The following is a 23,649-nucleotide window of genomic DNA, read 5'->3' on the forward strand; positions in this document are numbered from 1 at the left end:
CTCTCCGCTTCACACCCCTCCATGGTGCTCTCAGTCTCCCCTATTTTCTCTAATTGCTATTCTATCTCCTGTCCTAACCATCTCACTAGGTCTGGTAGGAAGAAGCTCGAAAGGGTGATGCTGGTCTCCTACCCAAGCTTCCCTATCACTGATACCCACACCAGTGCTTCCTCCAGACAGACCCTCACTGACATCCTTTGTCGTTCCATCTCCAGGCCTATGGACCGCACATATGGTCTCTGTTCCCTCTCCTTTTTCCTCCTCTCCCATTAATGATGGCACTCAGTGGGAGGTCCTCCCGGCCCCCTTCCACTCCTCCAAGATCATCATTAATGTCTATTGATTGGCCCTCAGCCCAATCTCCTCCTTTTCAATAGACGTTTTCCGCGTCTTATCAAATTCCTCCCTTCTCCTGCTGCTCCTACCTACAACTCTCTGGCTCCTCCACCACCTCTCTGGCTGCTCTGCCTCCTTATTCCTTCGCCACCTCTCTGGCACCCTCATCTTCTTCTCTGACTACCCCGGCATCTCCTCCTTCATCCTCTGCCCACTCGCGGGCACCTGTAACACCACCGCAGGACGTACCTCATGCCTGTACCCCTATACTTAAGTCTGTAAAATGTGCCAGTCTGCTCCACGTTGCTACTCTTAACTCTCGCTCTGCTGTCAAACACTCCTCTGACATCTGCCAACTCCTCCAAGAACTTTCTTTGCATGTCCTCTCTCTCACTGAGACATGGTTCACAGCCAGCTCTGTCACAAGTTTTTACACTCTCTTCCCTGATGGCTACAAGATCCTCTCGGAACCCAGAACCAACCGTCCAGGAGGTGGAGTATAGCCTGATCTTCCCAGAGTGGATGCCTGTGTCTGTCATTCCTATGCAGTCCTACTCCTCCTTTGAATGCCTGGTCTGCAGGCTCTTTATCTCTCCTGGCCTCTCTCTTACTGTGGCCACCATCTACAGGCCACCTGGCCACGTCTCCCTCTCCCTCTCCAAGTGGGCTGACCTTTCCTCCTCCCTCCTTGCCTCTACCTCTCAACATCTGCTCCTCGGACACCTCACTATCCACTTGTAAGCTTCTGGGCCCTCTACTGGGCTCTTTCGCAATCTCTGCAACTCTCCCTCTCTTTATTCTTCCCTCTGGCTCGACACACACCTATCTCGTCAGACATCCCCCTCTCTAACCCTCTCACCAGTCCTGTCTCTTGGACTGACCACTTTCTTCTCTCTTCTCACCTGTCACTCTCTGTATCCCAGGTAAAGCTGACCCCAGCACTGCCACTGCCACCCACCTTCTCTGTCATCTGCCCCATGAAGCATGTGTCAGTGGAGGCTTTCACCACTACTTTATCTCCTCCTACTCCTGAGGCGGACTCACACTCTGACACAGACCACTTGCAACCTGCATCTGTCAATCTCTAACACCCTTGATGTCCTTGTCTATGTCATGAGGACCTGTCTGAAGCTCACATCCAAGTGCAACTCTTGGTGTGATTCTGACCTCGCCACCCTTAAACACAAGTGTAGGGTGGCCGAGAGGAAGTGGAGGGCATCAGGCTCATCCTCCGACAAATTGGTCTGCCACCTGCTCCAAAGGCAATATAGATTGTCTGTCCTGTCCAATAAGAGAGCTTACATCCAAGCCCACGTCTCCGTGGCCTCTAAAAACTTGGCCGAACCTTTCAAAATCTGCAAGGAGCTGGCCAATCCTGTTGCAGTCTCCACCTCTCCTGTTACCTCCCAGGCCCTTTCCACGCCACTGGCTTGTCACTTCACCACTAAAACCCAGGACATCCTTTCCAGCCTCTCTGCTTCCTCTTCCTCTCCCTCTAACACTCCCGGCCCCCCTCCGGTCCTTCCCTCCTACTCCATTATCCTCCTACCCCTTTTTCACTCCTACCGATGTTTCTAGACAAGTCCGATCTATGAAAGTCTTGTCAAAGTAGGTGCTCCCCTGTTCCTCCAGAACCATCAAGTACCACATTGACACCCTCACTCCAGCCTTGGCTGATTTATACAATCACTCTTTTGCCACTGGATCCTTCCCTTCCCCCCTAAAGCACTCCTTTGTGCACCCCCTCCTCAAGAAGACCTCTGCCGATCCTTGCTCTCCAGCAAACTACCGCACAATCTCTATCATTCCTTTCCTGGGCAAACTCCTGGAAAAGCTGGCCCCCCCTAAAGCACTCCTTTGTGCACCCCCTCCTCAAGAAGACCTCCGCCGATCCTTGCTCTCCAGCAAACTACCGCACAATCTCTATCATTCCTTTCCTGGGCAAACTCCTGGAAAAGTTGGCCATCTCAGTTGACTCTCCATTCTGAATCTGTTGGTTCTCTCCACTCTCTACATGGGGAGTAGAGAATATCATTAAAAAGCATAAACCTTCCAATTGTCAAGGTGACTCCTGTCCAGCACCCATAATTAAAGATGCGTCCCACGATCTTGCCCCCTTTATCACCACCTTCATAAACACCTCCTTTAAATCCGGGATTGTACCAGACAATCTCAAGGATGCCTGGGTTATCCCCTTAATTAAAAAGCCTACCCTTGATCCTAGTAACCTGGTCAATTATAGAGCTATTACAACGGTACCCTTTCTTCTAAAAATTCTGGACAGGGCAGCATATTTACAAATTCAGGCTTACCTCGAATCAAACAAACTTCTGGGCCTCCGGCAATCGGGCTTCCGTCCCAGACACAGAACAGAAACTGACCTTATTGACTTAAAAACCCAAATTGAGGATCTAAAAGATAAAGGTAACCTGGCCCTACTTATTGCTTGACCTATCGGCAGCTTTTGATTTGGTCAATCACCAAATTCTGTGCCAACACCTCAAAACTGCTGCCCACTTCTCAGACGAAGCTACTTCCTGGATTAGTTCATTTTTAGCAAACAGAACTATGCGTGTCTTTTCACCGGCCGCCTCTGCTGAACCTTCTCCTGTTTTATGTGGAGTCCCACAAGGCTCATGTGTGCCTCCTACACTTTACAATGTATTTACTAAGCCCCTTTTTGATATTCTCGACTATCTGGGTGTCACCTACACCAGTTATGCGGATGACACCCAGATACTCAACCCTATCACGGGCTGTCATGCTATTGACTCCAAAGCACTTAATGATGTTTATTCAGTCATCCAGGCCTGGATGGCACGTCATGGATTGTGTTTAAATGATGAGAAACCCGAGCTACTCATCCTAGGTTCTCCCACCAGACTCAGTAAATTGGACCATACCTTTAAATCCTTTACTATTGACGGGATTACAAATAACATTCCCTAAAGATACAGAAACACTAGGTATTTAACTTGACTCCACTTTGTCACTCACAAGACAAACAAATGCTGTTGTATCTGCTTCAGCCTACACCTGCAAGCTTATAACAGCATGCAGACCATTTTTATCTGCACCCAACTGCATCATCCTAGCCAGAACCCTTGTTATGGCAAAACATGATTATTGTAATGCCTTATACTTAGGTACTAGCCAAAGAAACATTAACAAACTCCAAGTTACCCAGAACAATGCCATAAGGGCTGCCCTTAATATTCCCAGGAAATCACACACCTCTGACACGCGACGGAGCCTACACTGGCTCCCTATTGCCTCGAGAAAATCACTCAAAACACTTGCACTCACTCACAAATCCAAATCTAACCAGGCACCTATCTACCTGGCCAACCGCTTCACTACCCACATTCCCACTTAAGATCTGCACAAGCCCATTCTCTGGTAATAACGAGATTCAAGCTCCAGAAAGCAGGGGGATCTAGCTTCTCAGTCCTAGCTGCCAACCTCTGCAACACATTACCCTCTACACTGAGAGCCGAAACATCTTACCTGACATTTAAGAATAAAGTCAAATCCTGGCTCATCGAGCAAGACCACACCTCAGCCAGTATGTAACTGCTGCACATCCACCTTTCTTCGCTCTCCTCCGCATGTCTATACACCACCGTTGTCACTAATTGTGCCTTTCTGTAAATATGTTCCCCACGATTCTGATATACAGCCTTCCCTGTAACATTGTATATTTGTAAATTTGCCGCCACTGTTGTATCTTGACACTATTGTAAATTCTTTGCCATTCTATGTACCTCCTTTGCTACCCTTCCCTAAGAAATGCGCCCATATGCCTGAAGGCCAGGCGCACAATACAAATAAAATAAATACAAATGACCACCAATCTGGCTTTAGAGCAGCCAAAAGCATGGAAAATGCTCTCCTGAACACCTGTGAAGACTTGCTCTATAATCTCAACGCTAACCCTCCTTTTGTCCTCATTCTCCTTGATCTATCCTCTGCTTTCAATACGGTCAACCACGCCATCCTGAACAAACGTCTCTGTGACAATCAGGGCATCACGGGTCAGGACCTAGCCTGGTTGACCTCCTTTCTCTCCGATTGATCCTCCCAGGTTCAACTTGGGTCTTTTCTCTCTACCACCTCTCTCTACATGTGGTGTTCCACAGGGAGCTAACATCTTGCCCTGGAACTTTAACCACTACTTGGCACCTCTGGCCCACCTCATCTCTACTTTCTGTTGTAACTTTCAGTGTTATGCAGATGACACTCAGCTCTTCTTCAGGCTCCCCTCAGCCTCCTCTGCTCTCTCACTCAGACCTGTCTGTCTATCCGTGATTCAGGAATGGTGTGTGCCTCCAACAATCTCTGCCTTAATGCCAGTAAGAATGAGATCCTTCTCATTGGGACCCCTGCTCCCGTTTTCCCTCTTTCACTCTGGCTGCCAACCATGGGCCCTCTACCTGCACCTTCCTGTGAGGCAAAGAACCTCAGGGTCATCTTCGACTCCACCCTCTCCTTCTCTCCTCACATCTCTGACATCTCTAAGAAGTCACACTACCAGCTGCACCTCATCAGAGGTATATTTCTTATTCTCACTTTCCCCCAGAAGCTCACTTTCTCAAGAGCCCTGATTCACTCTAGAGTGGACTACTGCAACAGCCTCTTTCTAAATCTGCCTGTCTCTACCCTTTGCCCTTTGCAACTAATCCAGAACTGGACTGCAAGTCTTGTCCTTGGCCTCAAGCCCAGGGATCGTATCTCTCCAGCGCTGAAATCTCTCCACTGTCTTCTGGTGACTGCAAGGATCAAGTTCAAGACCATCTGCATCGTCCACATCAAGATAGTCTGCATCTCCGGCCCCAGGTTTTCTGGACCACACTACATCCAACCCTCTCTTCTTAAGCATCTTCCTTCTTGAGCTCTCCGCTCATTCACCTACAACTCTCTGAGGGTCAGATGCTTCTACAGGCAGAGAGTGGGGGTAGTTCTCCACCCACGTCTGGGGCCTCCTTCTGGAATATCCTCCCTGCTTCTCTCAAACCTGAGCAGGACTACCCAAGGTTCCGGAAGCAACTGAAGCCTGTCCTCTTCGCTTCCGCTTTCTCTCTCTCTCCCTTGCTGAGTCTCCTGTCTTTTCAGCTAACTGGTTACCTGGCCACTCACTGAACCTCACAGGCACCAGGCTCCAGCATGAACAGTAGCTCCTTGCACTACCTCCGAGCCTCCTTAGAGACTGTATCTGCAACCCTACAGTCCCCTTCCTCCCTGCACTTACTTGAGCCACCACCCGGCAGCCCTTAATGTTTTTTTTGCCACTGCACTCTCTGCCCCACTCCCCACTGGCACTTCTCCTCTTCCCTCCCCCTCGCACTTGCACAATCTGAATGACACAAGGCCTAGTAAGATCGTTTGTTTTGTCCTCCCCCTGTCTACCCTTTCTTGTCTTGCCACGCCCAGAAACACTAATGTACAGGCGCGTTATAAATGACCTATCATATTATATCATATCATGACAAATGCAATTGCTGCAGACAGTGGGAGCTGCATTTTCACATGTTCCAATCCGGAATGGACCGACTTTGCCTCTCATCTTCCGTGGACCAATAAAATGAGGAGCATTAATAGACAATTTGACAACTATTATGAACTGTCTCATAACCCAATGTTCATTCATCATATAGAATGGGGGTAAAAAGAAGACTACAAGATGGAGTAGATGTGTGCTGTATGGAAAGGGTCTTAGATAAACCGGTAATAGCTTAGTAAGTTGAGCAAATGCTGCAGAGATGCATGTCAGCTGCAGTTCCTAGATTTTAGTCTCAATGAGATAGCTTAGCAGGTTCACCTACCTATTGCAGAAGTATGTGTGTAGACAATATTCTCAGGGGCATGGGTGTGCGGACAGATAATGGAGTAAAATATTGAGCTCTAAGATTGTGCCAACATGTACTTCACACGACCAATTCCAGCGGCAGGGCCAACTCAGCCCTCTGAGGTAGATATATTCAATACCACAAATTGGGTAACAAAAATACCTGTTATTTACAGTGCTAGAAAACAGCCATATAAAACAGCAAATACTGAATTAACTGTACGTTGCAGAATCCAATACCAGTGAAATGGTAAAGGGGGTAATTCACTTGCTACAGGGTTGTTCATGTGACAGGAAGGTCAGAGGTTACAATCCAAATAAGGTAATCTATAGGGGTAATGAGTCTGCTTCAGAGATCCTTTAGCCTGCAGGAAATGAGTTCCAATCCTAGCGAAAAATCTTAGAGGGCAATGTGTGTGCTGAAGTGTGCCCTCTGGATCATGGGTCATAATCGGGCAATGTGTGGGCTGAAGTGAGCGGCATGTGACCTCTGGATCATGCATGTGCCCTCTGGATCATGGGTTATAATCGGGCAATGTGTGTGCTGAAGTGAGCTGCGTGTGCCCTCTGGATCATGGGTTATAATCGGGCAATGTGTGTGCTGAAGTGAGCTGCATGTGCCCTCTGGATCATGGGTTATAATCGGGCAATGTGTGTGCTGAAGTGAGCTGCATGTATCCTCTGCATCATGGGTTATAATCGGGCAATGTGTGTGCTGAAGTGAGCTGCGTATGCCCTCTGGATCATGGTTTATAATCAGGCAATGTGTGCGTTGAAGTGAGCGCCATGTGCCCTCTGGATCATGCACGTGCCCTCTGGATCATGGGTTATAATCGGGCAGTGTGTGTGCTGAAGTGAGCTGCGTGTGCCCTCTGGATCATGGTTTATAATCAGGCAATGTGTGGGCTGAAGTGAGCGCCATGTGCCCTCTGGATCATGCATGTGCCCTCTGGATCATGGGTTATAATCGGGCAATGTGTGTGCTGAAGGGAGCTGCGTGTACCCTCTGGATCATGGTTTATAATCGGGCAATGTGTGTGCAGAAGGGAGCTGCATGTGCCCTCTGGATCGGGCAATGTGTGTGCTGAAGGGAGCTGCATATACCCTCTGGATCATGGATTATAATCCTTCAGGACCGATTTAAACCTTCATCCCCTCAGGGTTGATAACATGCTAGGCACATTTTCAAAAGGGGCACTTGCTGCTCGTGTTACCATAGGATTTGGATACACCTGGGTTTGAGCATTATTATTATTTTTTTAAACGCAAGGTAGTCATATTTTTCTACCCAAAGGCAGGAGCGTGTCTCCAACAACAGAACATTGCCCCCAATGATAGCAGGTTCAAAGTGCAAACGATCAATTTCCAAATAGCAAGGATAATGCATTGGTCATAATGTTTTTAAGATAGGGCAAAGAAATAAAATGTAAACATTACTAGTCTGAACACCAGGACCTCCCCTCACATAGACAGCCAACTAAGAAGTATGAAGTAATGCATCAACGTCTATATTTACATATTTCCTTGTCTGACTCTTGTCCCAGCCCCGCCCTCTTAAAAAACTTGGCCCAATCATCACATCGCATTTGAAAGTGTCTTTGGGACCTCTTCTCCACTATGGACCACGGAAAGAAAGCGCTGTTTAGCATCTCCAAGGTGTGTATGCAAGGATCACTGAAGCGCTAATGTTTATGATCACTGTTAATGTGCCTCACTTATGTGCTAATGTGTATGATCACTGTTAATGTGCCTCACTTATGTGCTAATGTTTATGATCACTGTTAGTGTGCCTCACTTATGTGCTAATGTTTGTGATCACTGTTAATGTGCCTCCCTTATGTGCTAATGTTTGTGATCACTGTTAATGTGCCTCCCTTATGTGCTAATGTTTGTGATCAATGTTAATGTGCCTCACGTATGTGCTAATGTTTATGATCACTGTTAATGTGCCTCACTTATGTGCTAATGTTTATGATCACTGTTAATGTGCCTCCCTTATGTGCTAATGTTTGTGATCACTGTTAATGTGCCTCCCTTATGTGCTAATGTTTGTGATCACTGTTAATGTGCCTCGCTTATGTGCTAATGTTTATGATGACTGTTAATGTGCCTCACTTATGTGCTAATGTTTATGATCACTGTTAATGTGCCTCACTTATGTGCTAATGTTTGTGATCACTGTTAATGTGCCTCCCTTATGTGCTAATGTTTGTGATCACTGTTAATGTGCCTCCCTTATGTGCTAATGTTTGTGATCAATGTTAATGTGCCTCACGTATGTGCTAATGTTTATGATCACAGTTAATGTGCCTCACTTATGTGCTAATGTTTATGATCACTGTTAATGTGCCTCCCTTATGTGCTAATGTTTGTGATCACTGTTAATGTGCCTCCCTTATGTGCTAATGTTTGTGATCACTGTTAATGTGCCTCGCTTATGTGCTAATGTTTATGATGACTGTTAATGTGCCTCGCTTATGTGCTAATGTTTGTGATCACTGTTAATTTTCCAGTGCTCTAGTAAGAGAGCAAGAAATGGGGCCTCCAACAGACACACATCTTCCCCCTGCGGCTGCCTGCTTCATGTCTGTACACACACATAGAACTCGTAGCATAGTTTTTGTTCACGAGTGGATTTTTCTTTGTGAAGAGGCACAAGAGCCTATTTGTTTCCAAGGCTGTGGACTCTTCGACAGCTGCCAAATATGCTCTGGATTGGCCCGGTTCATGCCCCCAACAAGGTCTCTGTCTACTTGTGTGCCTCCCACTCTCAGTGGACCTGCTTGGGGCAAGCTAGACACTCTCGCAAAGGAGCTAGTTCTTTGTCAGGGCCTCAAGCGGATTCTGGATTCCAGTTCTTTGGGCCCCAAGGGGCCACTGGTGCTTATAGATGGATCGCCAATCACCAATGCCGTTTAAGAGCAGACCTAACAATGTGCCTGAAGAAGTACAGAGGATAACAGTATAGATTTACCACTCTTTACTTCAGAATAGGAATGGCAGCGGAGGCAAATACATCCAGCAATCTATTAAAGAATTCTGTTTGATTCAGGTACTATGGGCGCGTATTGCTATAGGGTTACCAGTCATTAAGCATGATCTAAACATGGGGTGTACCTAGAGAAATCTAGTTGCCGAAGGGTTTTAAGCTGGTAAGCTTTCTCCCCTGGCATGTTCACGTATGCCGAGGCATCAATGAATCACATGAATGAGTGAATGTCTGTCAAAAGGTCACAATAAATAAATAAAAATAAAATGAAAAGGTCACAGATGGCAGAAGCGCATACACCCATTTTGGCCACTTAATGTTTACCTAGTAGTGGTATGCTCCAATTAGTGACTCTTTTCTGCTGCCGTGGCGATCTATTTAAAGGTTTGGCTATTGGGAAATAAGTGGCAGCTGGGAAATATTTAATTTGGAGAGACATCATCATGTCCACTGAATTTGTGGGAGCCACCGACCATAGCAAGGAAGCCAGAACCAAACAACAGAGACTGAGGGGGTTAGGGTGGGGGTTCCTCCCAAGAAATGTTTTAAAATAATGGGCTAATGCGTTGAAAGCACACTTTCTGTAACAAAATGGGTAAAAAGCCACACAATTTACATTCAGTTTTGTAGGGTAACTTGAACAAATACTATAGATGCCAAGTCAACAAAAGTGCACAGAAACATTAAACAAAAGGTTTTCATGATGCCTTTTTCCACAAAATATACCAGAATTCTGCCAGTATATAAGCCATGTTCATGATGGCTGTGCCCAAAGAGGCTTCACAATTAGTTGTTGTTATTCCCCCAAATGAAATTGCTCACATGTTCTTTGCCCATACTGCTACTATAAGAAATCATGTCCATGCTGGCTCTGCCAATGTATAGCAGTATCCCTGCAGAAAAACATACACTTGTTGCCTTTGCAATAATGCCAGTTAAACGTGCCATGCCACCGTGTGAGAACACATCCAAATTATCTACACAACCATTGTAGGCTAGTATGAACTCTTAGGAACACTCACCACACTGGATTTGCTAATAAGGCCAGTAAAAATGCAATGCCACAAAAAGAAATACTAATGAGGCCAGTATGGCCATGTCAGAATGTATTGCGTTGACATTGCCATAATGCCAGAAAAACATTCAATGCACTGTACGAGAACACATCCATACTGGCTAAACCACCAATGCAGCCCAGTATACACACATAAGAACACTCGTGTTGGCTTTACCATAATGCCACTAAAACATGATGTGCCAGTGTAAGAGAACACGTGCATATTGACTAAACCACCCATGTATTCTAGTATACACACAGACGAACACTCATGTTGGCTTTTAGTAACACATAAATTACTCTTTGGCAGGCTCCTAAGTAACTCTCCACCTGCTTGTCCTTGTTGCCTGTTCGCTGGGCTTTGAGATCTAATAAAGCCTGCCTGTAGGAGGTACTCAGAACTAGACTTTTTTACGTGGCTCAGGGATCCTTTCCACACGCAGCTCTTCGGATCGGGAACGCTCTTCCGCTTAACTTAAGATCATGCTCTTCGCTTGCGGTGTTCAAGCGGAGACTAAAAACAACTTTGTTCATTTGATGCCTGATCTCCCTATCGCCTAGCTTCTGACTTGTTTTTGCTATCCGTTGGTTTTTTTGTCTCAGAGCGTCTATGCCTCCGGGCTTGTGTTCACAAGCTTAACAAAAAAAATAACGCATGGAAAAAATGTTACGCCAAAGAAAGAAAACACCAATGTAGGACAAAATGGGCAAGTCAGAACACATTGGGACTCATTACGAGAATGGCAGTAGCTGTGCCTGTATGGCAGGCATGGCTACCGCCATGCTCTCTACCGGCAACGCCTCCCGCGATTGGGCAATAACTAGCCGATTACAAGATGAAGGGGCCGGTCATTGACCATTCGCAGGAGACGGTAATGCCGGGCTCCCAATCCCCATTCTGCCCCATAGGGCACAATGGGGGTCGGGAGCATGGTTGCACCGGCACCGTTGGTAACGGTGCCGGTGCAATCACGAGTTTCCCTCGCGGGTGCCGCACAGCCCGCCAAGTAAGACCTGGCGGGCTGTCAGGGACCCACGAGGGAAACTCGGAATGAGGTGGTACGGTATGGACGGTGCCGGTGCCATACCGGCACCCTCCATATCGTACCGCCAGGGTCATAAGGAGGGCCATTGTGTTGACGTTGCCATACTACTAGTAAGACATGCCATGCTACTATAAGAGAACACATCCAAACTTGATAAATCACCAATGTAGGGCAGCATGCACAAATGAGAACACCCATCATGCTGGCTTTGCTAAAAATGCCAGTAACAAACGCAATGCCGCAGACAGAAAACACCAATGTAGGCCAGTATGGGCATATTAGAACTTATTGCGTTGGCTTTGCCACATTGCCAGTAAAACATGCCATACCACTATTAGAAAATACATCCATACTGGTTAATGTAGGCCAGATGACCACTGTAGGGCAGCATGCGCAAATAAGGACATTCATCATGCTGGCTTTGCTAATAATGCCAGTAAATAATGCAATGCTACAGAAGGAAAACATAGAATACATTGTGTTGGCTTTGCTAATAATGCTAGTAAAATGTGCCATGTCATTGTACGGGATGGCTGCACTAATCTAGGTCCCACCTCTCCATGGCCCCTCAGCCCACAGCAATAGCAGGCCTGGACTCCATTTCCTCCCATCCTGCCTGCAAACGCAGAGTTGCTCTGCCTCTTCCTGCCATTTCCCCTCAAGTCTCACTCGCAGACACATTACATAAATACACACACACACACACACACACCCCATTTCGTGCATAAACATACACATACACAAACATAAACACAGACACATATACATTCTATTTTGATGTCATCACTTACCTGCTCACCGCCGAGGTTGCATGGTGGGCAGGATAGCCAGGCTTGTACAGGCCTATAGGCCAATAAGACAATGCACAAAGTACCAGCCTATGAATATAGGATGGTACTGTTTTAGTTTTTTTTTACAGAAGTTTCATTAGTTACTACACTCGTTTTAACCCATGTTAGTAAGCAAATATGTTTTCAAACGTGTGATTTGCAAGATATTTTATCAACACCCCCCTGCATAGTACTCCGTCTGTTCTGGATGGTAATGAATTGGACGTGTGATTGTGGGCCACGTTATCATTAGTACCTGGATGGATTTATGCCCATCTCTCATTCGGGGTGCAGGAGGATGCATGCTGTTCATGAAGAGATCAGAGGCCAGTGGTACCACACTGCCAACACCCAGCCAGCTTCTCAAAAGTGGAGTGCAGCTGTGCCAATGAAAACGTGCACTTTGGCTCGTGTACTTGGGCTCTTACACTAGTTATTTAGTACAAGTCTATGGCAATCACCACAACACCACTTGGTCAGTCTCTTCATTCCTTGTCACCACAGTACCGTGTACATGTGCCGAGAGCTAGACATTTGTTGAGGCCTGCAATGGCATCAGTTAATGGCTCCTCTAGGGAGTTCGCAGTCCTTGGTGGGGCATGGGTGATGCCAGCCCCTGTTTAGGGAGGGCATCATATTACGGCTGTGACACTCAGCCCGTGGCTTCGACAGCAACGGGTGCTATGGCAATAGCCTGTCAACCTTTTAGGGTTAAACAGTCATTAACGTGATGGCAGCAGCAGCAAACATAGTAGACAAAAGCCTGTCCAAGCCATATCCATAGATCCGATATGAGGAAGCCACAGGCGTAACCGCTCCAACGATTAGCATCTGTGTGAAGCGAACTAGCCTCAGTATTGGGGTGATGGATGCATCTAATGGGCAAAAGGAAAGCATAATAGCAATTCAGCCCCCTGACCTCCGAGGAATGGCGAATATGGATAGGGCAAAGGATGTAATGCCACCACTCGCTACCAGCTTTCAAATCTGCCGTCCATCTCCCCCAAAATGTTGAGCCTGGCTCCGCTCCTATTGGCCAGTGTGGTGATACTGACTAATTGTGTCTGTACCAAGAGACTTACACTAAGCCAGTTATGCAACTTCGAATGTAAAGGTCAAAGGTCATAGCCAGATTGTGAGGCCAAGAAACAGTGGCGCCCACAGGCATTTTTCATAGGGGTGGCCTGATGAGGTCACTAGAAATCTTGGGGTGGCACACCAAAACAAACACCTAAGAGGCAGGCGGGCCGGTGGGAGTCCAGCATTTTTATAAGGGTGGCTCTGGCCCACCCCGGCCAGCCCTTGATGGCGCCTCTGCCAAGAGGGTGGCCGGTAGTGGAACACACCAATAGGAGGAGTTGTTGGCTAGAGATTTGGTTCATGACCTTGAATTATTTCTGTCATTTTTTTGGTAACTTTATTGTTATTGAGCCTTCCAACATGCCCCGTGCCATTCTGCGAAGTTCACTTAAGCCTCTTTTTCCCTTTGTAATGCGTGTATTCCTGGATTTATGGTGTGGAAAGCAAAACTACAAGTACCAGAATCAAACAAATAATCCAGTAATGGAGTATCATCCTCCGAATGCATGGAGTCTAGTTGGCCTGCATGTCCTTTGCATGAGGTTTAACTTGCAATGTTACCAGAGCAGATGTGGGTGGGTAAGGTAGAGAGGGCGAGCAGGCTTCCCTGTACAGTAGATCTGGTCCACCACAAGAGAGGCTGAAGTTCTCCCAAGCGTCACTAGGAGGTGCTATGTGCCTACGAATCCGCAACCAAGCCTCAAGGGAGACAACCCATCAAACCTTTGTCTGCCCCGGCAGCCTCCCATTTCTGACAATCTTTCCCGGCTTCTGTTCTAGACTCCCCTCACCCCCTTTGTTATCCTGCCACATCGCTGAGAACACAACATCTTGTTGGCTGGTCTCTCCCATCACTGGCACCCTTTCCACTTCCAAAACCTTTTGGTAATACCACTGGCTTAGTCCCTCCTCCCTGCCTCGTGCACCTCGCGCTGGTCGGGCACATTTCTCTCCTCCTTGGCACCCCTTCCCGACACGCCCCTTCCGGTCTAGAGCCCTCCTTACTGGATTCCTTTCTTCCCTTTTGGTTCTCCTTCCTACCACAGGAGCTCAGCTATACCGCTGCTGGCACCCCTCCCCTGTTAACACGAGGCCCTTGGTTGTGGCATTTTCTAGCGGCTGCACACCTTCTATACCATTTCCCTCTAAACCCCCGTCCCTCGCCCCCGCTACCCCGAATGTCGCCCACACGTGTCTGTCAGCTCTTCTAGGATTTCCCTCTAATACCCCACCTCACCTCCTTGCAGCTGCTTCTTAATTCCAGATGAGTCATGGTTCCCTGTAACCCCAGGGGTGGCCTGGGAACCAAAAGAGGCCCTGGAAATAATGTTCAAAGTGGCCCAATATTTACATTTTCTGCAAGTCTACCCTTTTCCTATGGGAACGTTTGGAAATAAAATAGGTTACTATACAAAAGAGGGGCAGGGTGCATAGCCCTACTGGGAAATTTCCAACGTTCCCTATTGGCCAGTCCAACCCTGCGTAACTTCCGGATCAATGTACTGCTCCTCACCTCACCTGTATTCCTGGACTCTCACACCCAAACAACACAGCATGCAGTCGCCAGTTATATGTTTGTTTATTTAGTAGTCATGATTCCATTTTGGAAACAAATGACAGATGGCAGAGGCGTTCCCTGGACAGGTTGCTTTAACCATTTGGATGGGAATAGACCAAGAGAGTACAGACACAAGACAGCGGGAGATATAAACACCAACCGTCAATGGTAAGGTAGCACAAACATGCATGGAAAATCCCTTCTACCTGACATGGGACACTAGAATAGCCCATTTTAGCCAATAGGCTGCACACACCACAGGGCAATCATGCCGTCATCCATTGAAGTTCACCTCCAGTTCACTGATGATCCCTAATAATGGTGAAACCTGGATGGGGTAGTCTGCATCATTGAGCGTGGTCTGTCTTGAGTTGATAAAGCTATGTGCAAACTAGCACTCACCTATAAGACAAACAGCATATTTTAGAACAAAATGCATGCGTTGGAGCTAATTTGCAAACCCACAATGCATTCCTCAGTGGCTCTGAACTGCAGGCCTGTTTCCAGTGATGGCCAGTAGGTGGTGCTCTGGCATGAGTGGCTTGATACCGTCTGTCACTTCTGATGGCTTCGGTGAGCATGCTCTGTAAGAAGGAAGGGGCATTGGCATCAAAGTGGGACAGTGGAGCAGATTTGGAACCTGTGGTTTTCATGGGTGTTGATCGGCAGTACCGATTCCTGTGTGTCAATCTTCTTTTAATGGGTTTGCTAGTGTATGTCATCTATATGCAGAATTAGCCATTTTAGCTAATTGCCACACAGCACAGTACCACCCAGTAGCCAACACTGGATGTGCACCTCCAGTTAAGAAACAAATGGTGCTGTGCTGTGTGCAACTTGCCTCAAATGGCTAATTCTGCTTTCACGTTTCAGGCGCAAGTTTTTTTCCAAGCATTTTTAACCCACCATAACGTTGCTGGTATATCTGTCTATATGGTGTATTGTATACATGCCCCAATGCACCAGCCACAAGGCTGTCATGACAATACTGCACTGATGATCCCTAATAAGGATGACACCAGATATGTGCTTGCCCTGACACCTTTGCAAAATGTCGGTCTTGGGTTGATTAAGCTATGTATAAAGATGCACTGCCTTCTAAGACAGCAGCAATTTGCTGGAGAAAAAGGCATGCATTTAGGTTAATTTGCATACCCACAATGCCTTCCTGATGTGACTCAGAACTGGAGGTGATCTTTTAGCAATGGCTACCAGGTGGCGTTGTGGAATGTGTGACCTGGCTCAAATGGTCTATCCTACATATCCATCTATCTAAAACTTCAGTTAAGACAGAGTTAAGGTGATCTGAATGGTCGCAACAAACCCTACGAAATTCGGCAGGTGTGGGAAGTGACTACCATCCTAACTCAGAGTCACCCCCATAAATGTCCACCGGGATCTCATTGTTGATCGCTGTTGTGATCTCATGTAGGTCCTCATGGACTGTGCACCAGGGAACGACAAAAGGTTAAAATGATCATCACTTCCCTCAACTTATGATTTTCATGGTCTTTGTTGTAATAAATTGGATCATCTTAACTGTCTTAACCAAAGTTTCTTTCACTGAGTTTCAAGGGTTTGTTATGCTATATCTTCTCGAGGACCTCTCTGTCTTCTAGCGCGTTTCTTGCAGAGAGTAATTTGCTTAAGTAGTTGCTGACCAGTTTCCCCAACCTAGAAGCCCCCCTTGTGGCAGCTCATACATATAATCGGATGCACGGCTTTGCAGGATGCACATGTGAAACCTCCAGTAATTATTTCAATCCTGTCCCATGGGGGGTATCTTGATTGTATCTAACCTGTAGAGATGTGGCCAGGTAAGACAGCTTTTCTTTTTGCATGACCTGTTTCATTTTCTATGCAATGAGGATGCAACCTGCTTCTTATCATCAGTTATTTGTGATTGGCTGTCTGTCTGAAAGCAATGAAGCAATGAGGGGCATTTCAGGGAAATCCTCATGCATTTGTGCATCTTGCTGCAGAATGGTTTGTGGTTCCTGATCAATCTGGCAGAGGGCTTCCCACTCTGGATTGTATGTGTCTACCAGTGACATCCAGGGTTGGGCTTCTTTTGCTCTGTATTTCCAGAATGTTGTTGTATGGGAGCTTTGTTGCCCTGTTGATCTGGCGAACCAGATCAACAGGGCAACAAGATCTGGCTGATCTTAGCGCCCAGATGCCCCAGGGCTTGGCTGCACTTTACAAATAAATAAAATACAAAATACAAATACAAATATAATTTTGTTGTATCCATGGAAGTTTAATGTCAAAGCCTGTATGTTTGTATTCCTGCCCCTTATGTCTGAGTATGTTCCGCTGTATTCTAATGCTTGGCTGAATATTGTAGCTTCACTGGTTGGAAGCTGTCACCCTTCCAATAGCTGGCCTGGTCTGTTGTTTTGCAGTATACACTGATATGTAGCAGGTCATCTTTTATTATTATGGTGGTGTCATGGAAATGTACTTTTTCAGGAAAGTGGAGCTCATGCGGTTCCTTTCCACAGCGCACCAAATTAGGAGGAACCACCAGTGCAGCACAGATATCTTAGTGTTCTGCAGTCACATGTAGCAAGAAAATCATGTTCTAGTTGTGCAATGACCCTAAGTCCCCCTTTTAGATCTCTCCCCTACGGTCCTCTTGATCATCTTGTGGATCCCTGCTGTGGTTCCATGTATGTGCTCAAAGGCTGTGCAACAGGAGGACCCTGAGTTAAGATTGTCATCACTTTCACACCAGCTGAATTTTGTGGGTTTTCTTGTGATAGATAAAGCAGCTGAACACTATACAACAGGAGGGTGCCAGCATTTATTTGCAGTAGCTTACTACTATTGGTGTAGGGACAGAGGGATTTTTATTTGTCTGGCAGTAATTGTTGAAAGGGCTGCTTTTATAGTGTGTTGCAGAACTGGGGGCTAATGAGGGAATTTCAAGCCTCTGCCGGGATCGAGTTCCAGAAGTTGGGTAATTGTAAGAGAATGACTGCTTGTGAGTCTTCTTTTTACTGGTTAGCTTAGACTTCAACCATTTTATAGTTTGGCTGTGTGAGGTACAAATACCTCCAGAGTCATGTCGTGTAACGGCCAAGCATATTGGTGTTCCGTTCAAGACTAGTTAGTAGGTGATATTTGCCGTTTTGAATATAATCCTTCTGGGAAGGGGGAGCCAGTGAGGCTAGTGCAGTGTTGGAGAGATATGGTTGAATTTGTGGGAACCTGCAATGAGGCAGGTTTCAGTGTGGATTGATGCCTTGAGGGGGGCAAGGTGTGCGGCTGCAAGCCAGTAAGGAGGGTGTTTCCCGGTCGATGTGTTCTCTCACAATGGCTTGAACCACTGTGTGTAACTCATGCAGGGGAATCAAGCGCCTGATTCTATGAAGTGCAGAGATCTGTGGCCACATGGTGTGTGTTTATTTGGCTTTGTGCTTTTGGAATGAATGGCTATTGTCAACAATGAAGCCCAGGGATTTGGCTGAATTTGACACCTGGGTGGTGCATCATTCGAGGCACAAGCCTTTCAGCCATTGTTGCATGAGTTGATTGGCAGTGGGACAAAATGATGAATTCAGCATTGGCGGGGTTAAGTTTAAGGTAGGTGTTTGACATCCATGTTTGGATGGTAGCCAGGCATTTGAGGAGGCGAGCGATGTCCTGGAAGTCACTGACCGTAAACTACAGCTGATTGTCATCAGTGTACCGATGGATGGCTATGGTGGGGTCATTTAGGAGAGTTCCAAGGGCTTGATGTATAGATTGAAGATGATCGGGAAGAGGATGCAACCTTGGGGGACCACACAGAGGGGAACCCGGCAGAGGGATGCTAACGATGCTAACGAGATGGGGCGAAGCCTGAAGTCCCTATGAGCAGTATGTGCTTACCTCTTCCTCCTCTTCGTTTGAACATGATCCTCGTCCCTCTGGCCGTGGAGGTGGCTTAGGCCTTCTTTTTCATCCTCACTTTACCTCCTCTCCCTCTCCTGCTTCTCTACCTACCTTTGAATTTATGTATAAAATCTTTAATTCTCCTCATTCTATTTCTTTCCTTATCATTTATTGCCCCCCTGGAACTGTCGGCTCCTTCTTTAAGGGTTTTGATCATCTTCTTAGCCTCATTACCCCTAGCCCAACTCCTTTATTTGTACTTGGCGACTTCAATCTCCATCTCTCTTCTATCTCTCTTACCTCTCCTATCCATCCTTGACTCCTACCTTCCCATTCCCTCCCACTCATCACTCTGGCTCAACTGTTAACTCCTCCTTCACTGCTTCTCCTATATCTACTCTACCCAACTATCTATCTGACCACGCTCTGCTCTCATTTTCACTCTCCCCCTCTCACCCCCACCAACCCATCCTCCACCCTCTTTTTCCAGCATGATCTTCGCAAATTCAACCCTTCTTTATTCCTCACATCCTGCTCTTCTTCCCCCTCCCAATTCTCTTCACTCTCTGCCTCTGAAGCCTCTTCAACCCTCTCCTCCTCCCTCATTTCTACTCTCGATCTTCTCTACCCCTTCTCCCCGTTCCGCACTTCTCGCTGACCTGCAGAACCTTGGCTTTCTCCTCTCCTCTCCTCCAAGCGCCGCCTTCTCAGGCGTCTTGAACGACTATGGCTCTAACACCCCACCCCGCCAACCAATCTGCATACTTCTCCTATCATACTCTCTGACTCGTGCCTCAACTCTGCCAAACGTTCCTATTTCTCTGACCTTCTCCAATCTCAATCTTCTCACCCTCGCCGTATCTTTCAAACCTTATCCCGTCTACTTTCTTCTTCTACCCCTGATCCCCCTAGCGCCTCTCCTCTTACTGCTTCTGATCTTGCCTCCCTCTCCAACAAAGTCCTCAATTTTCACCAAACTATCCTTTCCTCTACTTCTTACTGTACTCCTCCACCCCCTGCCCCCTCCTCCTCCATCCTCCATGTGTTCATTTCTTCCAGTCACTCAATCTGAAGTTACCCTACTACTCTCCAAAACTCATCCTACGCCTCTCCTTCTGACCCCATTCCTACCCCCCTCATTCCTAAAATCTACCCCCTCCTCATACCCTATCTCGCCTCTTTCTTCAGTACCTGCCTCATGTCTTCTACTCTTCCAGCTCCTTTCAAGCACGCAACTATTATTCCTATACTCAAAAAACCTTCAGCTAACCCCCACCTTGCTTCCAACTATCATCCCATCTCTCTCCTACCCTTTCTCTCTAAACTTCTCGAACATATTGTCTTGCCATCGACCCCTGCCTCAGCAGGTGAGTGCCCCCGGGCTTCATTTTGTGTGATTTTGGCCCTTAAATCTCGAATTAAGCACCCGTGCCGTTTAGGCCGTCTCCCTTAGCCTCTCTGCAAGCTTCCTGGTTCCCAGAGCAGTCCTCCCCTTTGCCCGCCCACCATCCTGATTGGCCTGCTCTCGGCAGAACCGAGTCCAACGACCCGCGCGCGGCTTGGAGCTCCACTCTTGCCATCGACCCCTGCCTCTTGAAACAAAATGGTGGCGTCCTGCCACATACATTTACTTCAATTTGCATTTTAATTTTCTGCAAAGAGTATCTCAATCGACATGCCGAATATCAAAAACATTGTATACTCATGATTAGCCGAGGTATAAATACAAAAAGAATCTCAAGGTTGACTTTTAGCTTATTTATTTGACTAAGATCAAAGCACAAGAGGAAATAGGGGGTGAACACTGGCCCACAGCGTTCTTACACGCTTCCAGGACACGTCAATAATTACCGACCTAGAAGAACAGGTAATTTGTAGCTTAACATCTGGGGACTGGATCATTTTGGTGGTGAATCCGCACACTCAGAACCAAAAAATATTTTTCTACTTGTATTCATATTTGGCACTCATTCAGGCTGCATACTGGATAAAACCATTTACATGTCCCTATCTCTCTCTTAGGAACAGAGCAGCATTTGCTCCCCAGACCCTACACCAAGGCCATTTTTTCACAGTTCAGCAACAGTGGAAGTTGAACCTCACCTTCAACTTTAATCCATTCAGGTCAGTCTCTGGCTAGCACAAGCCACAAGTTTGAGTATTCTTTTTAACTCTCTCTAACAGCCGGGGGGCGTTTCAATTTTAATTAAACTGTCTTTTGTTTTTATGACATGCAAATATCCCGCTGTGCTTTTTGTAACAACACCATAGTGTCTTTATTACACTAAATCCATCCTCATTTGATTCCTCCTTGTAGGGAGACTGGGTTTTCACCCTTGAAGAAGGCGTTTTTCGCCGAAACGTCACAGGACCACACACCATCTGGCTCAGATATGCCTGTCCCCACACACCTTCTGATCAATATCTAGAGGTAGGCCAAAGACTTGGTTACCTCCCTCAAGAACTTAACACACCTTGGAAACAACTACCAGGATGCTCTTTGTAAAAACCTAATTCTGGTTTACTATTCACAGTTGCACGACCTATGTGATCATAATTGCTGTAACAATTGCCCTACTCTTATGTTCATGCACTAGCAATTCTAGGACCATGTACAAATAACTTGAAAAGTGTGTCGTGAATTTGCTTTTTGTTTTGTTCGATTTTCAATATGTTTGCCAACTTGAAGGCAAGTGTTGTTCATGAAAATTACTAAATATTAAGGGAAACTGAACCCCCTATTTCCTCTTGTGCTTTGACCTTAGTCAAATAAATAAGCTAAAAGTCAACCTTGAGATTCTTTTTGTATTTATACCTCAGCTAATCATGAGTATACAATGTTTTTGATATTCAGCATGTCGATTGAGATAATCTTTGCAGAAAATTCAAATGCAAATTGAAGTAAATGTATGTGGCAGGACGCCACCATTTTGTTTCAAAGGTTTGTAGCTCTAAAGTCCTACCACTTCTCTTGAGCAGTCCCTTCTGTTACCCATCGACCCCTGCCTCAGCAGGTGAGTCCCCATGGGCTCCATTTTGTGTGATTTTGGCCCTTAAATCTCGAATTTAGCACCCGTGCCGTGTAGGCCATCTCCCCTTACCCTCTCCGCAAGCTTCCTGGTTCCCAAAGCAGCCCTCCCCTTTGCCCGCCCACCATCCTGATTGGCCTGCTCTCGGCAGCACCGAGTCCAACGACCCGCACACGGCTTGGAGCTCCACTCTTCCCATCAACCCCTGCCTTAGCAGGTGAGTGCCCCCGGGCTCCATTTTGTGTGATTTTGCCCCTTAAATCTCGAATTTAGCACCCGTGCCGTGTAGGCCGTCTCCCCTTAGCCTCTCTGCAAGCTTCCTGGTTCCCAGAACAGCCCTCCCCTTTGCCCGCCCACCGTCCTGATTGGCCTGCTCTCGGCAGCACCGAGTCCAACGACCCGCGCGCGGTTTGGAGCTCCACTCTTGCCATCGACCCCTGCCTCAGCAGGTGAGTGCCCCTGGGCTCCATTTTGTGTGATTTTGGCCCTTAAATCTCTAATTTAGCTCTCGTGCCATATAGGCCGTCTCCCCTTAGCCTCTCTGCAAGCTTCCTGGTTCCCAGAGCAGCCCTCTCCTTTGCCCGCCCACCATCCTGATTGGCCTGCTCTCGGCAGCACCGAGTCCAACGACCCGTGCGCGGCTTGGAGCTCCACATTTGCCATCGACCCCTGCCTCAGCAGGTGAGTGCCCTTGGGATCCATTTTGTGTGATTTTTGCCCTTAAATCTCGAATTTAGCACCTGTGCCGTGTAGGCCATCTCCCCTTAGCCTCTCTGCAAGCATCCTGGTTCCCAGAGCAGCCCTCCCCTTTGCCCGCCCACCATCCGGATTGGCCTGCTCTCGGCAGCACCGAGTCCAACGACCCATGCGCGGCTTGTAGCTCCACTCTTGCCATCGACCCCTGCCTTAGCAGGTGAGTGCCCCCGGGCTCCATTTTGTTTGATTTTGGCCCTTAAATCTTGAATTTAGCACCCGTGCCGTGTAGGCCGTCTCCCCTTAGCCTCTCTGCAAGCTTCCTGGTTCCCAGAGCAGCCCTCCCCTTTGCCCGCCCACCATCCTGATTGGCCTGCTCTCGGCAGCACCGAGTCCAACGGCCCGCACGTGGCTTGGAGCTCCACTCTTGCCTTCGACCCCTGCCTCAGCAGGTCAGTGCCCCCGGGCTCCATTAACCTGGCCTGGTTGACCTTTGAAGTGTGCATAATATCCTCTCTGTGCAAAATTGAATCTGGTTCCCTAATATCCTCCCTGTGCAAATCTGAACTTAGAAGTGATCCTAATATCCTTCCTGTGCAAATCTGAACAAAGTGTCCCTAATATCCTCCCTGTGCAAATCTGAATTTAGAATTGTGCCTAAAATCCCCTCTGTGCAAAGTTTAACCCAGAGGTGTGCCTAATAGCCTGCTCTGGTGGAATTTAGAAGTGTGCTTAATTATCCTCCAGGTGCAAAGTTGAACTTTAGATTTGTGCCTTTAGATTTGGGCCTAACATCCTCCCTGTACAAAACAGAATTTAAAAGTACGCCTATTATCTCTCTGTGCATAGTGTAATTTAAAAGTGTGCCCAATTGCGTGCTAATCTTAGAAGTATACCTATTAATTAAACCTAGAAACCTTCAATAATATCTCTCTTACGTACCATGAGTGCACCCGATCCACAGAGGACCAGCGGAAACAGCCGCCGTGCACCGGCCACCCCTCCGGCCAACCGTTGCTCCCAGCCCAACCTTCCTGAAATCATCCCAGCCTTCACCACACCCCCCTCCCTACTCCTTTCCAAACACCAAGTCAGAGGGGCACGATGGCGAGCCAACCGCCCTAAGACCACCCCTCCCCTGATCCTCTTCACTGAACCCCCTGCTATGAGCATACCCGCTCGCCTCACTAGCCTCACTGGCACCCCTCCCCAGCAATCATGCACCCCACGCATTTCCCATCAACCCCCACCATAATCCCACACTGACCACACTCCTTCCCCTCCTTTAAAACTGCACGCAGAGCCCT

The 23,649-nt window shown here is 47.2% G+C and overlaps 1 long non-coding RNA gene across 1 annotated transcript; it reads left to right on the plus strand.

Moving 5' to 3' along the window:
• Positions 1-14,180: 14,180 nt before the first annotated feature.
• LOC138503966 (uncharacterized) lies at positions 14,181-21,409 on the plus strand. The gene is made up of 3 exons (XR_011279795.1): positions 14,181-14,909; positions 20,643-20,744; positions 20,938-21,409. It is a non-coding gene; the product is annotated as an uncharacterized lncRNA (long non-coding RNA).
• Positions 21,410-23,649: the final 2,240 nt, after the last annotated feature.

Source organism: Ambystoma mexicanum, chromosome 1p, assembly GCF_040938575.1.
Source record: "Ambystoma mexicanum isolate Mex_15411 chromosome 1p, UKY_AmexF1_1, whole genome shotgun sequence".
NCBI lineage: Eukaryota > Metazoa > Chordata > Amphibia > Caudata > Ambystomatidae > Ambystoma > Ambystoma mexicanum.